We start from the raw sequence: 18012 nt of genomic DNA, 5'->3' as shown, positions 1-18012 counted from the left end.
TCTCTGACTTAGTTCCAACTTAGATTGGAAGGATCACTTGCGCAAAACAGCAGAGTCTGAGGGGGCAGTTGCAGGTTGCATAGGGACTACCTAAACCGAGGTTGGAATTTTACTGTAGCAGATAGGTTCGAGAAAGGTGACTCGTTTTGAGACAAGAGAGTGTCAGAACTATTATTGACTAGTGGCTGTAATCATTAAAGGATTTCTCCTTAGGATCCAACCCAGGTATGTGCTTGAATGGAAAGACTTGATTCCTAATCCCAGACAGCATTTCTACCAAAAGCATAGCACTAGAGATTTGAAACGTTAGTGTACATTTCTTACGACCTCAATCAGCACACCATCTACTACTGTTTGTGATCCTTCTCAATCAACCATCACCTATATCCCAGTCGATATATCACTGAACCTCTGACATGCCATCCAGACAGAATGCGATAGAAATACTGGAGAAATATCTAGCAGTGGTGGCGTGAGGGAGTTGCTAATACTGGTTTCATACCACGATCATACCTCGGTTGAATGAGTGCATGTAATACAGCTATTAAAAATCCCCCTGTCTAGCACCAACATCTCGCTAACTGATCACTGACAGCTCAAAAAGCACTGATATCTCAGCCTCTTGTGGTGGTAACACCAAACTAAGCCGCTACTGCTGTAAGTAGATAATAGGTATAAACAAATTTCAACAAATTTAACAAATTTATACAAATTAATACAAATTTAAACAAATTATATTCGAACTGAATGGCATCATGAGGAGCCTCTAATGGAGGCAACACCATACTAACTCCCCTCAACTGCAGGAGTAAGTTCTTAGAGCAAAATTCCCTCCAAAATTCGAGATTCTCCCCCTCCCATTTTCCAAAGGATGACCCAGCATCACGCAAAAAAGTTGGAAAGGGGGTGGGGGACCCATAGAAGCACATAATTCAATTTCTTGCCAAAATTCAAACTTCCACCCAGTGGAGAGGGGGTGTGGTAATAGGGCATGGTACTTTCCTGCCAAAAGTCTCCATCTTGGATAACGGTACTCGTGTCATTAGCTGATGTCACGGCCGCCATCTTGTTTAACGCTACTCGCGTCATCAACTGACGTCGCTGCTGCCATCTTGGATGACGTCACTGGGGCAGAACGTATTTTGTTCTACTACTGACGTAACCAGCTAGCTTAATGGCGGACACAATATGACGTGCATATTTTACCAGCACATTGTGACAAATAACACGTAACTGGGCATGCAAGTTCGATAATCATGCAAAAGGCAAGAATAACACTCACAGACACAAAACTACAGATTTATATGTAGCAAAATATGAAGTTAAAATTTCTGTATCACTGCAAATAAATACATGGCACATGTAAATACTACAAGAATGAAAGCAGTGCCAATAGATAAAGTATTCTGCTATGGAAAATCATTAAATAAAATAAACTAATTTTGGGTTAAGCTTTGAGATCATGGAAACTATTATTTAAAATGCTTGGTGGTTCACGTAAGTGAAAAAGATGGTTACGAATAGAAACAGTACAAAGAACTTCAGCACATAGTGACATGTTTATTACAAAATTCTTGCTGACTTTTAACCGAGATTTGAGGGCTTACTCTCATTTTGAACGTCCAATGAACCGTCACTTGGTTGAGGAAATAGGCATGTCTTCGACCCACGTTGATGGTCCATAAACCAATAGTGCAATCCTTATTAATAACTGCTGCTGTGCAATGTCGGCGACGTAAACGGAACCTCCTTCACCCTGAGAAATCGTGATGTTTACTGACGTCACTGTGTTTATCAATGATTTTTCGCTTTCATTCGAACTTTATAGTCCTCAAGTTAGTTTAAAGTTAGAAGCATTTTATGTATCACTGTCCACGCCGTGCAACAGGAAACAAGCAAATTAATTAATTGATTAATGGAAAGTGGCCAGCTTGGTATAACTGTCCCTGTTGATAGCTTTACCTAGTTTAAGTTCCGGTGCAACAATTTACACCGATAATCACTTTAGCTTGTGCATCCATTCAGTGCACAGTCCGTTCGACGCGGCGCAAACACTCCACTCGACAAGCACGGGACTCCACAGTGTGTACGTTGCATTTTCAAATCCTGTGAAATGCCAGTTCACAATATTATACTCTTCAACATGTTTACATTTTAATTTCACCGTCCGTTGTATGCATCGAAGCACTTCATGCCATGTACTGCAGAAACACAGTATAAAACTACACTGCGAATACGCACTTCTCTGTCTCGTTTACGGCACGACAATCTCCTCTATCCACTTCTCTCCAGACACCTTGCCGTTTATATCTGGCGACCTCTCGATATATTTCTCAAGCACGATCATTCTCACTTAACATTACGCAGATTACGATGTTCAAGATTTTAAGGGCAACTACGGTTTTATACTATTATGATAGAAATATTTTAAAACACAGGTTAGTAAATATGTAGGTACATAACGTCAAAGGAATGGAAAATAACAATTTCATAAAGGGTAACTACAGATAGCATGTTGGATCGAAGATGCAAAATTTATACCATTGCAGTTCTCTCCTGAGAGCAAAGAAAAAGGGGAAATAAAAAATACGTTGTACTTTAGTACTCGCAGTATCGTCACAGACACTTACTGTTTTCATCGTGTTGAGTACTGACAGTTACACAATGAAAGTTGATAGAATTAATGCAAGCAACTGGCATAGAATATTTATAAACTACCTCGAGAATCAGAGATTGGATTCTGAATGTGATGTATCTCAACTGTTGTTCCTGACCTTTTGTCATCGGTTCAATAATTTATATCGCCCACAATCCGAACAACGTCCGTATGAGCTTAAACCTGTGTATTGAATGAACAATAATTTAAACTGTAAGCCGAGGACTGATGACTAACAAGTAGCCTTATTTGAGGAACCATGCAATAGGTATTCATCTGAAGAAATGTAGATAACTCACGGTAACCCTAAACATGAAACTCGGTTGGGACTTGTAATTTTCCAAAATTCTATTCCAGTATCAAGCAAAATGTTGCTACAACCTGATATATTCTCTAATTCTCATACATGTCTGTAATCATCATCCTTCTGCAAATGATAATGTGTTACGCTTTATTCTTTACGGTTTATTGTTATTTACTTCTGCTTGCCAGTAAACACCGCACCACGTCAGGCTGTACGAGACAGTTCCGTGGACCAGATATCGAGTGAATATGCTCGTATAGTTAACGACCAAGTAAGTCTACGTGTGTGGTTTTGTTCAAAGTCACGCATTCCCCAAGGCAAACATAGAAGCACAACACACAAACAACTTAAATGTGAAAACACTGCAATGAAGAATTACATAATCTACAGACAAATGGCGTAAATTACATTCCTCCCCACACTACGTTGAAATGACGAATTGAAGAACGGTGAAACTAGGTCGCAGACCCCAACATCGTAGCATCTGAAGCAGTTGTAATGACCAGCGTGGTTCCAAAGGACTGCCGCTTCGGCCTAGAACAATGACATTATCATGCAGATCCCTTTATACGGTATTATCAGTTTTGTATCGTATCCAAAGGGCGCGCCAGGTGAACAAACGGCGAGGCTCACTCTGCAGACCAAACTACTTGTTATTCACGATCCAGACTGTACCCTGTAATTCTTTTGTTCACTCACAGTGGACAAGACAGCACATTCGCCGAACCATATACAGTTTTTAGCTGACGATATTGGATATAGCTATTCGCCAAACACGCAGAGCTACCTCGAGAAACATCTATTTACGCGGGCTGCTTCGAGGACGATACCTCCGATCTTCTTCGGCTAACATTTACAGGGGTACTGTAAATGATACATTTTTTTCAAAGATCAATGTTTTCCATAGTATTACCTGCAATGATATGACTGATGCATAAATATACTCACGCTCATAAATTAAGGATAACTGCAAAATGTGGTGCCACACAACATGGCACTAGACAGAACTGGCGCTAATAGCATAGGCACATAGGGAACACACACGACACAGATCTGTAAGTCCACGGTATTGGTGATAAGTTGAGAAATCCGTCCCGAAACACATGTGCTACAAAACGCCACTGTTTCCTGTGCATTTACCCCAACATCAATATGGGATATGATCACCATGCACACGCACACAGACCGCACAACGGGTTGGCTTACTCTGGGTCAGATGGTCGGGCAGCTGCTGGGGCATAGCCTCCCATTCTTGCACCAGTGCCTGTCGGAGCTCCTGAAGTGTCGTAGGGGTTTGAAGACATGCAGCGATACGTCGACTGAGAGCATCCCAGACGTGCTCAATGGGGTTTAGGTCTGGAGAACAGGCAAACCCCTCTTTTCACCTCATATCTTCTGTTTCAAGGTACTCCTCCACCTTGGCAGCTCTGTGGGGTCGTGTGTTATCATCCATCAGGAGGAAGGTGGGACCCACTGCACCCCTGAAAAGGCGGACATACTGGTGCAAAATTACGTCCCGATACACCTGGCCTGTTACATGCAGGGGTGTATGTGCACCAATCATAATCCCACCCCACACTATCAAACGACGATCTCCATACAAGTCCCTTTCAAGGACATTAAGGGGTTTGAGTCTGGTTCCTGGTTCACGCCATAGGAAAACCCGGTGAGAATAGACTTTACCTAGACTCGTCCGTGAACATAACCTGGGATCACTGTTCCACTGACCATGTACTTTGTTCTTGACACCAGGCTTTACGGGGTCTTCTGCGACCAGGGATCAGTGAAATGTACCTTGCAGGTCTCCAGGAGAATAAACCATGCCTGTTCAGTCGTCTGTAGATTGTGTGTCTGGAGACAACTGTTCCAATGGCTGCGGTAAGGTCCCGAGCAAGGCTACCTGCAGTACTCCTTGGCAGTCTGCGGGCACTGATGGTGAGATATCGGTCTTCTTCTTGTGTTGTTGTACACTGTGGATGACCCGTACTGTAGCGCCTGGACACGTTTGCTGTCTACTGGAATCGTTGCCATAATCTTGAGATCACACTTTGTGGCACACGGAGGGCCCGTGCTACTACCTGCTGTGTTTGACCAGCCTGCAGTCGCCCTAGTATTGTACCTCTCCTAACGTCATCAGTATGTGTTCTTTGAGCCATTTTCAACACACAGTCACCACGTCTGAAAACGTCTGCACACTTACTCGCTGTACCGTACTCTGACTTGCACCAACCTCTGTGTATGTGGACTGCTGCCAGCGCCACAGTGCGACGTCTGTCAAACGCACCCCACGGTCATATCCTGAGGTGATCTAAACCCGCAAAACGCCTATCAGGGCGTTGTTTCACCATGTATCAGCATCATCCTTAGTTTATGAGCGTGAGTGTAGAACGGTAAATTCACTGAGTTTGCATTGTGCCCACCAGTTGGCGTCACGAGCGCAGTAAGCGGAAAAAATGGCGACAAGGCAAGAAAAGACTTTTCTTATACTGGAATATGCTAGATCTTTATCTGTTGTTAAGACTGAGGCGGGTATTCAGGTGTTGTGGAAACGAACCGTCATGTAAACACAGCATTGTGCGTTGGTATCGACAGTTCAGGGGCACTAGACCTCTCTGTAAACAAAATGGTACCGGTCGACCAAGAATGCCGGATGCAACTGTGGAGAGTGCGAGAGCAAGTTTCGTACGCAGTTCAAAAAAAGCAACGGTCCACACAAGCCAAGAACTCGGAATACCACAGCAAACTGTGTAGTCGATTTTTCGACGGCAGTTACATTTCAGACCGTACCGTCAACAGCTCGTGCAACAATTAAAACAGTAAGTCACGGCCAGCGCTTTCAATTCTGCATTCACAATGCAAGACGCTCTTGAAGATGAACATGTCTCCTCGAAAGCTGATACTCAGGAACGAAGCAACCTTCCATTTGTATGGAAAGGTTAATCGACACTATGTGAGAGTATGGGACACTGAAACTCCTCATTAAATTGTGGCGTGTGAACGAGATTCGCCGAAGGTTAAGGTTTTCTGGGGAATGTCACAGGCGAACTTTTCTTCTGTGAGAACTCTGTAGCGTTTACCTCTGACCTCGATGTGTTGCAGTTGTGGTTGTTTTCACAAATAACTGCTGATTCCGAGAATTTAAAGGTTCACGAAGACTGGGCGCCCCATCATTCGAGTATCATTCGTCGCTACCTACACGACAAACATCCGCGTCCCTGGATTGGGCGCACTGAAGATTATACGTCACTGTTCCCTTGGTCCCTTCGGTCACCTGACTTAACACTTTGTGATTTCTTCCTTTGGGGATAAACTAAGGACACCCACTGCCAAGAACTGTGGAACAGCTTCAGAGAACGCATCAGTGCTACTGTGATGGCCATAGACAGGATGTAGAATGAAGGCTTTCACGACCGGTTGACATGGCTGTTGATATACTTTCCGGGATGTGAGGTCGTGGTCCAAGAACTTTTCTGCTCCTTACGTTTCGTCCAGGACTGCGCTGGACTTCCTCAGAGGCGCTGCTCGGCAAGACTCAGCGGAACAGCGGCTCTGAGGAAGTCCAGTGCAGTCCTGGACGAAACGTAAGGAACAGAAAAGTTCTTGGACCACGACCTCACATCCCGGAAAGTATATCAACAGCCATAGACAGGATGTTGCTGCATAAGACGCGGAGGTAACTTGTCTACCGCTTGGAGGTGTGTCGTGTGATCACAGCGGCACTCATAGAACATTTGTAGAGTCCACAATGCGAAATTGGTGAGTTTACGGTTTTAGTCATGCAAAATTCGTAACTGAACATGTAATGCGTTGGGAAATATAGAGTTTTGCAAACGAATGAATCATTTAAAATGGTCCGGTATTTTAGGCAAAACAGCACAGGAAAACACAATGCGTGGACCATGCATTGCGTGGAAGGTGCTGGACAAGCGAAAGAGGTCCTCAGATTCTGAATTGGAAATTAATATGTGGAAATACACTCCTGGAAATGGAAAAAAGAACACATTGACACCGGTGTGTCAGACCCACCATACTTGCTCCGGACACTGCGAGAGGGCTGTACAAGCAATGACCACACGCACGGCACAGCGGGCACACCAGGAACCGCGGTGTTGGCCGTCGAATGGCGCTAGCTGCGCAGCATTTGTGCACCGCTGCCGTCAGTGTCAGCCAGTTTGCCGTGGCATACGGAGCTCCATCGCAGTCTTTAACACTGGTAGCATGCCGCGACAGCGTGGACGTGAACCGTATGTGCAGCTGACGGACTTTGAGCGAGGGCGTATAGTGGGCATGCGGGAGGCCGGGTGGACGTACCGCCGAATTGCTCAACACGTGGGGCGTGAGGTCTCCACAGTACATCGGTGTTGTCGCCAGTGGTCGGCGGAAGGTGCACGTGCCCGTCGACCTGGGACCGGACCGCAGCGACGCACGGATGCACGCCAAGACCGTAGGATCCTACGCAGTGCCGTTGGGGACCGCACCGCCACTTCCCAGCAAATTAGGGACACTGTTGCTCCTGGGGTATCGGCGAGGACCATTCGCAACCGTCTCCATGAAGCTGGGCTACGGTCCCGCACACCGTTAGGCCGTCTTCCGCTCACGCCCCAACATCGTGCAGCCCGCCTCCAGTGGTGTCGCGACAGGCGTGAATGGAGGGACGAATGGAGACGTGTCGTCTTCAGCGATGAGAGTCGCTTCTGCCTTGGTGCCAATGATGGTCGTATGCGTGTTTGGCGCCGTGCGGGTGAGCGCCACAATCAGGACTGCATACGACCGAGGCACACAGGGCCAACACCCGGCATCATGGTGTGGGGAGCGATCTCCTACACTGGCCGTACACCACTGGTGATCGTCGAGGGGACACTGAATAGTGCACGGTACATCCAAACCGTCATCGAACCCATCGTTCTACCATTCCTAGACCGGCAAGGGAACTTGCTGTTCCAACAGGACAATGCACGTCCGCATGTATCCCGTGCCACCCAACGTGCTCTAGAAGGTGTAAGTCAACTACCCTGGCCAGCAAGATCTCCGGATCTGTCCCCCATTGAGCATGTTTGGGACTGGATGAGGCGTCGTCTCACGCGGTCTGCACGTCCAGCACGAACGCTGGTCCAACTGAGGGCGCCAGGTGGAAATGGCATGGCAAGCCGTTCCACAGGACTACATCCAGCATCTCTACGATCGTCTCCATGGGAGAATAGCAGCCTGCATTGCTGCGAAAGGTGGATATACACTGTACTAGTGCCGACATTGTGCATGCTCTGTTGCCTGTGTCTATGTGCCTGTGGTTCTGTCAGTGTGATCATGTGATGTATCTGACCCCAGGAATGTGTCAATAAAGTTTCCCCTTCCTGGGACAATGAATTCACGGTGTTCTTATTTCAATTTCCAGGAGTGTAGATTAATACGAGAATAATGGAAAAACTCTTAAATTTGAACATTCTTGTCTTAAAAGTTCTTCTGTATTTTGCACCGCTTCGGTGATATCGAGAATCTCTTGCTGGTGAAGCGCACTATACGACATGTCACCCAAACGAAGCGAGCTGTTGCCGAAATTTGCTACACCACGAAGATGACCCGCTACAGACGCGAAATTCAACCGACGGGAAGAAGGTGCTGTGATATGCAAATGATTAGCTTTTCAGAGCATTCCCACAAGGTTGGCGCCGATGGCGACACTTACAACGTGCTGACATGGGGAAAGTTTCCAACCGATTCCTCATGCACAAACAGCAGTTGATCGGCGTTGCCTGGTGAAACGTATGTTGTGATGCCTCGTGTAAGGAGGAGAAACGCGTACCATCACGTTTCCGACTTTGATAAGGGTCGGATTGTAGCCTATCGCGATTGCGGTTTATCGTATCGCGACATTTCTGCTCGCGTTGGTCGATATTCAATGACTGTTAGCAGAATATGGAATCGGTGGGTTCAGGAGGGTAACAAGCAACGTCATGCTGGATCCCAACGGCCTCGTATCACTAGCAGTCGAGATGACAGGCATCTTATCCGCAACGCTGTAACGGATCGTGCATCCACGTCTCGATACCTGAGTCAACAGATGGGGACGTTTGCAAGACAACAACCATCTGCAGGAACAGTTCGACGACGTTTGCAGCAGCATGGACTATCAACTCGGAGACCATGGCTGCGGTTACCCTTGACGCTGCCTGCGATGGTGTACTCAACGACGAACCTGGGTGCACGAATGGCAAAACGTCATTTTTTTCTGATGAATCCAGGTTCTGTTTACAGCATCCGTGTTTGACGACATCGCGGTGAACGCACATTGGAAGCGTGTATTCGTCATCGCCATACTGGCGTATCACCCGGCGTGATGGTTTGGGGTGCCATTGGTTACACGTCTCGGTCACCTCTTGTTCGCATTGACGGCACTTTGAACAGTGGACGTTACACTTCAGATACTTTACGACCCGTGGCTTTACCCTTCATTCGATCCCTGCGTAACCCTACATTTCAGCAGCCCTGCAGCCAGGCGACTAGCCCGAGTTTTAGTGTTCTCATAAAGATAAGTCATTTTAGATTATAAAACATATAGTTTCGAACTGATTACGTGGTAAATAGGCGTATTAGTGTGCCTTTTAAGTGTACCATTAAAGGTTTCATTTTTCTTTACGTAATATAGCAGGAAACGCGAAAGGATCGTACAGTCATATTTTCTGTTTACGTTTGGCCGCAGCAAATCTGTAGAATTTCGTTTAGTTGTTCTTTGCTCTCTCCAGCAATTTAACTTAGCGCACCTCTTCATTATTTAACTAGCACTTCCGGAAAGTAGCGTAAAGTTTAAGTTGTTGTTTCAGAAACTTTGCACTGTTGTTTTTGGTTACACACAGTTGCGTGTAGGCCAAATTTGTGGAACCATATTTTCGTGTTTATCTGTAATTTAACTGACTTATTCTTAATAAACTACTACGTTTATCATGAGTGAAAAGTGCTTGACTTGCCGTAGAATTGTTAGGTCGGGGCTTTGGTGTGATGGGTGCTGTAGTTTTTTGCATGTGGGTGACTGTAGTGGCGTGGGAATAGGGGAAGTAAATGAGACTCATCAGTGGTTTTATAGGATTTGTAGTAGAGATAGGAAGATACTGGAACAGGAGGGGAAAATTGCTGCCCTTCAGGCTGAGTTAGACAAGGCCAGGGGAGATCTTGACAAGTTAAGGAGGGAGAAGGGTAAAGAGAGGTGGGAAGTGGCAACAGGCAACAGGAGGAACAGGCCTAGAACTTTGTCTGACAGCTTCGTGGTGAATGTGGAAAATACATTTGACCTGTTGCTTCAGTTAGAAGCTGGTGAGTCTCAAGCAGTTGCAGGTGTAGACAGGGCACAATAAACTTTCAGCAGCAAATCGAAAAGCAAGAACGTATGGAAATCAGTAAAGAGAAAGAAAGTGTTGTTGTTAGGTAGTTCCCATGGAAGAGGTGTTGGTCAACTTTTGCAGGATGAACTAGGATCAGAATACCAGGTTACCAATTTTCTTAAACCTAATGCTGGTCTGGAGCAGGTGACAGAGGATTTAGGATCACTTTGCAAAGATTTCACTAAGGAAGACACTGTGGTTATAGTAGGTGGGGCAGGTAACAGTATTGACAGAGATCCTGGGTACAGTATAGAGAGTGACCTGGCAAAGACTGCATCAGCATCGAAGCATACTAGTGTCGAGTTTGTACATGTTCTTGGGCGCCATGACCGCCCACATTTGAACTCTTCTATCCAGAGAGTTAATTTGGAGCTAGAACGGCTGCTTATGTTGGGTGCAGGGTCACACATTGGTGTGGTTCCTTTTGGTTCTCACAATAGGTGTGATTATATTAGGCATGGCCTTCATCTCAACAGGAAAGGCAAGCGTAAATTGGCTGGGAAAATAGAAGGAAAGTTAAAGGGGGGAGGTACTGTCATGAGTGGTAAAACACCAGTGGTTATAGGGCTCAGAAAAGACCCTTCTTTAGGGTAGGGAGGACAGAAAGAAACTAAATTTTAAGAGGGGTTAGAACTGAGACAAACCTTCAGTTTGAGAAAGAAACCAAAAAACATAATTCTAGCTTATTACATCAGCATAACCACCTATTGGTTAAGAGTTTTCAACAGTCAGCAGATATTTTAACTCTACCCAATTTTAACTCAGTCAATGTAACATGTCATCTATCTTTATTGCGTTAAAATGTTCGAGGACTGAGAAATAAAATTAATGAATCAACTATCTGCATGGATGAATTAGAGTCTTCAAACCCAGCTGACATAATCTGCCTCTCTGAACATCATGTCACCACTGGGATGGAACTTTTAAGTGTTACAGAGTTTAGGTTAGCATCTCACTTTTGTAGATCAGAAATGGAGAAAGGAGGAGTTGCCACATTCATCAGGAACTGTCATAAATTTAAGAACATAGACATTCATAAATTTTGCCTAGAACAGCATATGGAAGCATGTGCAACAGAAGTAGAATTTCACAAAAAATCATTCATAATATTAAGTGTATATCGAGCACCTGTAGGTAACTTTAATCTGTTCGTAAACCACCTTGAAGCTGTACTGGCCCATTTAACAACCAAAAACAAAGAAATAGTGGTTGCTGGTGATTTCAATGTAGATTTCCTTAAAGACTCTCCAAATAAGAACTTATTTGAGTTAGTAACACTATCATTCAACTTAATTCCCACTGTAAAGTTCCCCACTAGGGTAACCAATTTCTCACAAACAGCCATTGATAATATCTTTATAGAAAAGTCCAATGAACAAAATTATATTACAAAATCAATAATCAATGGGCTCTCAGACCATGACATGCAGTTCCTTCTGTTAAATGTTAATACTGAACAGGATACAAAAGCTGTTAAATCTGAGCTCAAGAGGGTAATCAATAAGCCAAAAATTGATTATTTTAGGACCGTCCTCAGAGACAGTCACTGGACTGATATTTACAGTGCTCATGGCATGAATGAAAAATGTAACTCTTTTGCTAATAAAGTGCTTACCTTATTCGAACACTGTTTTCCCCAAAACTTTCCAAGGTTAGAGCAAAGTCTACAAAGAAGCCATGGATTACTCAAGGAATAGGGGTATCTTGTAAAACAAAAACAAAACTATATCTGTCAATCCGAAACAGTTCCGATGTTGATCACAAGAAATACTACAAAATATTGAAGACTGTAATATGGACATCAAAGCAAATATATTACAAGGAAAAGATAGTCATATCAGATAACAAAATAAAGACTATATGGGATATAGTGAAGGAGGAGACCGGTAGAACCAGACATGAGGAGGAACAAATAGCATCTAGAGTAAATGATACATTGGTGACAGATGTGTATAGTGTTGCAGAACTTTTAACAAACATTTTTTAACTGTTACTGAAAAGATGGGGTTGTCAGGTTCGGTAGATGCTGCTATGGAATACCTCAGACCAGACATTTCGAGTAACTTACATAATATGAATTTGACCCTTACTACCCCACAAGAAATAAAGTCCGTCATAAAATCTTTAAAATCAAAAACATCTAGTGGGTATGATGAAATATCAACAAAGTTAATTAAAGAACATGATTCTGAGCTAAGTAACATATTAAGCTATCTGAGTAATGAGTCGTTTATCAGTGGAATATTTCCTGAATGGTTGAAATATGCTGACGTTAAGACACTGTTTAAGAAGGGAGGTAAAGAAATAGCATCAAATTTCCATCCAAATTCACTGTTGCCAGCATTCTCAAAAATTTTAGAAAAAGTAATGTACATTCGGCTCCATAACCATCTTATCTAAAATAACATACTGTCAGAGTCACAGTTTGGACTTCTAAAGGGTTCTGATATTGAGAAGGCTATCTATACTTACAGTGAAAATGTGCTTAATTCATTAGACAAAAAATTGCAGGCAACTGGTATATTTTGTGATCTGTCAAAGGCATTTGACTGTATAAATCACAATATCCTTTTAAATAAATTAGAATATTATAGTGTAACAGGAAATGCTGCAAAATGGTTCAAATCTTATATCTCTGGCAGGAAACAAAGGGTGATATTAGGAAAGAAACATGTATCAAGCTATCAGGCATCATCCAACTGGGAACTAATTACATGTGGGGTTCCACAAGGTTCCATTTTAGGGCCCTTACTTTTTCTTGTGTATATCAATGACCTTTCATCAGTAACATTACCAGATTCCAAGTTCGTTTTGTTTGCTGATGATACAAAGATTGCAATAAATAGCAAATCAAGTGTAGTCTTAGCAAGATCAGCTAATAAAATATTTGTGGACATTAATCACTGGTTCCTAGCCATTCTTTGTCACTAAACTTTGAAAAAACACACTACATGCAGTTCAGAACTTGTAAGGGTGTCCCGTGAGTATATGCCTAACATACGATGACAAGCAGATAGAAGAAGTGGACAGTATTAAATTCTTGGGATTACAGCTTGATAATAAATTCAACTGGGAGGAGCACACCATAGAACTGCTGAAGCATCTTAACAAATCTCTATTTGCAATGCAAATTGTGTCAGACATAGGGGATATAAAAATGACAAAGCTGGCATACAATGCTTACTTTCATTCCATAATGTCATATGGGATTATTTTTTGGGGTAATTCATCAAGCCAAGCTAAAGTTTTCCAGGCACAAAAACGTGCAGTAAGAGTTATATGTGGTGTGAACTCAAGAACATCCTGCAGAACCCTTTTTAGGGAACTAGGGATACTAACTACTGCTTCCCAATATATTTATTCCTTAATGAAATTTGGCATTAAAAATATATCACTTTTTCAAACAAACAGCTCAATTCATGGAATCAATACTAGAAATAAGAATAACCTTCACAAGGATTTAAAGTCACTTAGTCTTGTACAAAACGGTGTGCATTATTCAGGAACGCACATTTTCAGTAACTTGCCAGCAGCCATAAAAAGCTTAACAACCAATAAAATTAAGTTTAAGAGAAGCCTAGAGGACTTATTGGTGGCCAACTCCTTCTACTCCATTGATGAATATCTCAGTAGAACCAATTGATTTGTATGTGTGTGTATATATATAAGTACAATATAACTTCTGCACAGTTTCAGTGCAGTAATGTGTTCATTGTAAATGTGTGTGTGTGTGTGTGTGTGTGTAAGTACAATCTAACTTCTGCACCATTTCAGTGCAGTAATGTGTTCATTGTAAATAAGTATAGTTGTATTACACATTTATTACCTTATAAATAAATAATAAAACTTTTTTATTTTGAATTCAGTGCATTAGTATTTGTAAAATGACTCTTTCATATACTGCTCATTAAAAAATGACGATCATTTCACTTGGGACCTGTGGAATGGTACAGTAGCTTATTTGTTTTAGTTGTAAATATTTGCCATGTATTGTTGTTTTTCTGACATGTTCTACATTCTGGAGGACCTCCTCACTATGGATCAAATGGAATGAAAGTAAATCTAATCTAATCTAATCAGCAGGATAATGCACGACCGCATGTTGCAAGTCCTGTACGGGCCTTTCTAGATACAGAAAATGCTCGACTGCTGCCCTGGCGAGCACATTCTCCAGATCTCTCACCAATTGAAAACGTCTGGTCAATGGTGGCCGAGCAACTGGCTCGTCACAATACGCCAGTAACTACTCTTGATGAACTGTGGTATCGTGCTGAAGCTGCGTGGGCAGCTGTACCTTTACATCCCATCCAAGCTCTGTTTGACTCAATGCCCAGACATATAAAGGCCGTTATTACGGCCAGAGGTGGTTGTTCTGGGTACTGATTTCTCAGGATCCATGCACCCAAATTGCGTGAATATATAATCACATGTCAGTTCTAGTATAATATATTTGTCCAATGAATACCCGTTTATCATCTGCATTTCTTCTTGGTATAGCAATTTTAAAGGCCGGTAGTGTACTTCCTTCACTTCATCTGCTATGCGCTTCCCAACTCTGATATTAAGTCTGACGAATAGCTTCGTTTCTCTTACTTCCCAGTACTTTCATGGGTTCGCGCTCAGTTCGTATTCTGTGCTCACTACACTGTTTAATGCACTCGAACAGTCCTGTCCTCCGCTTTCACAGAGGAAAGCATTATCGTCAACAAATCTTAAGACATATCCTGTAATCCAGAATTTTAACTGCATTGTCGAACCATTCTTTTATTTCCTTCTGAGCTTCGATACAGGGGTTGACAGCAAAGACCACATCTCTACCTTACACACCGAATGAGGTCGCTCAGTGGTTAGCACATTGGACTCGAATTCCGGGAGACGACGGTTCAAATCCGCGTGCGGCCATCCTGATTTACGTTTGTCGTGACTTTCCTAAATAGCTTCAGGCAAATGATTCGTTTGAAAGGGCATGGCCGACTTCCTTCCCCATCTTTCCCTAATCCGAGTTCATGCTTCGTCTCTAATGACCTCGTTATCGACGGGACGTTGAACACTCTTCACGTCCTCTTTCACGTCCTACAGTACACCATTATTAATCTGAACAGTTCTCTTGTCTTCCATTGTTATTTTTCCCTATCGACTCTTGTAGTATATTATCCCTATTTCCCTATAGAGTAAGATATAGGTAAGTGGAAAAAGGCTAACAAATAACTCAGCTATTCAATTGTGTACTCCACAGGCCACCTTACAGTGTGCAGTTCAGGATATTCTGTTACCACTGTTACCCCGCCCCCCTCCTCGCCCCCCCCCCCCCCCTACCTTCTTCGCTGCTCGATTTGTGAAGAGTGTGGAGGAAGGCTGACTGTTGGGAACGCTCCATATAAGCTCTCATTTCTCTGATTTTCTCGTCGTGGTCAATTATCACACAAAGAAGTAATAAAACGAAGTAAATGAATAATAATGTAGGTAGAAATTACGTAAATGTCACAATGGGTATATCATAAAAGTGAAGGAAAGACTGTTTAACATCATACAAATACAGCCCAAAATTTAATTAAAAATCAGTGTATTTCACGTAATTATGTTAAAGTACTTCAAATCGATAGAGTCATATTTCCGTATCCAGTGCCCATAACATGAGTAATAAACGCAATCAGTAAACTAAAAAATAAGTTATCTTGTGGTGCTGACGGTGTCCTTCATAGTTAATAAACGAAATCAAGCAAAATTATCTCTCAGTTTACCATTATTATTAATAGGTTATTTGCTACAGGAAAATTTCTAAAAATCCTAAAACAATAAATAGCAAATCTAGTAAACTAAAAAGATACACAATACGTGCAAAACTATAATTTATTTCACTTTCTTAAATAATTTAAAAAGTTATACAAGAAAGATCATCCAACATTCAGAATAAAAGCGAAATACTTTTTAATGCTCAAAACCACAAATTGCTGCTAAGGAAATTGTACAGATGTGGGTATTGTGGAATTACCTACAAATGACTTCAGTTATATGTATTTGGAAGTCTGCAAGTAGTAGAAATATGTCATGAAAAAAAATTGTCTGTAATATATAGAAAAATTTGTTGCGAGGACCCCTAAACTCATTGTTAGCTCCTCTGTTTTTATGAACTTTTATAAATTGTTTGCCATATCGCTTGCGAGCAGCAGAGCCAGTGTTGCTTGCATATGGTGTTAACCTTTTTATTAAAGCATACAATGGAGGCGATTTACTACAAAAGGTCTCTGTGACAACAGAAGAAACAGAAAGATAGTTTCGTGACAGTTACGTCTTTGCAAATGCAAAGGAAAACGTGTCGATGAACTTTTGAGTTACACCTGAAGTGTTGAGTACTATTGACAAGGGATTTCAGATCGATTCCATATTTCTGGATTTCCGGAAGGCTTTTGATACTGTACCACACAGGCGGCTTGTCGTGAAATTGCGTGCTTATGAAATATCGTCTCAGTTATGTGACTGGATTTGTGATTTCCTATCAGAGAGGTCACAGTTCGCAGTAGTTGACGGAAAGTCATCGAGTACAACAGAAATGATTTCTGGCGTTCCCCAAGGTAGTTATTCTAAATTTGCAGGCTGGATGCCCTTATTCCGCCTTAGCTACACTATGTCGGCGATTGCTGTGCAAACAAGTTCTCCACGCAAACATAGGGGTTTCACTCGTCTGGTGTGAGACGTTCCCTGGGGGGTCCACCGGGGGCCCAAACGCACAATAACCCTGGGTTCGGTGTGGGGTGGCGGAGGGGTGAAGTGGACTGCGGTAGTCGTCGTGGGGTTGCGGACCACTGCGGCTGCGGTGGGGACGGAGCCTCTCCGTCGTTTCTACGTCCCCGGTTAACATAACATAACATTCTTAATTTACTATAAAACTTGATAGGTAACTGTTCTGGAGACATAGCACACCTGAGAATGTTCGTGGTACTCGAAAGAAAATTATATGTAAAAATAATCAAATCGAACTGACATTAATGTTGATTCCAGAGCTGTACTTAGATGTCACCGTTTTCCCATCCACTCCCAACAAATAGGACTGAAAGTGTCTAACGTCCCTACGTCCCTATTATTTTTCCTTGATATTAAACCGGAGATGCACTACGTTCAATTGAAATTTGTGCACCCATACTCATCCGTATCACAACGAGTGCTCGAATGCTTCCTTTCTTTCTGATAGTAAATCATATCTGTACAAATTTTTATAGAAATGCTTCAGGTGTAGTAGGGTGAATATAATGTGGACTGTTACCAATCAGCCCATCATCTCCGAAAGAGATGAATTCAACCCTGACATAGAACTAGTTCGATTTCGATTATTTTTTACATACCCTTTCACTTCGACAGCCCATCCATTAGCATGCTAAGGTTATTGTACCCCAACATAACATTTTTCGGTGCAGTAAATCATGCTTGTAACAAGTTTGTTTGAAATTGCCCTGGACATTCCACATTTTATTTTTATTTATTTTTTTGTTATATTTGGCCACTTTTCGACTCCCAGTCTCCCAGATAGGAATACTCGGTGTGACTAACCACCACTCTAATTCTGTTTTGTGTTTAGCCTAATTTAAATTGAAACTGACAGAGCATCTTATTTTGGGAGCATCTGTGAAATAATAAGAGAAAGACACAGCAGTCTCTCCCCTCCCCCCCCCCCTTTTATATGC

Source organism: Schistocerca cancellata, chromosome 3, assembly GCF_023864275.1.
Source record: "Schistocerca cancellata isolate TAMUIC-IGC-003103 chromosome 3, iqSchCanc2.1, whole genome shotgun sequence".
Classification (NCBI taxonomy): Eukaryota; Metazoa; Arthropoda; class Insecta; order Orthoptera; family Acrididae; genus Schistocerca; species Schistocerca cancellata.
Note: the sequence above shows the minus strand (reverse complement) of the source record.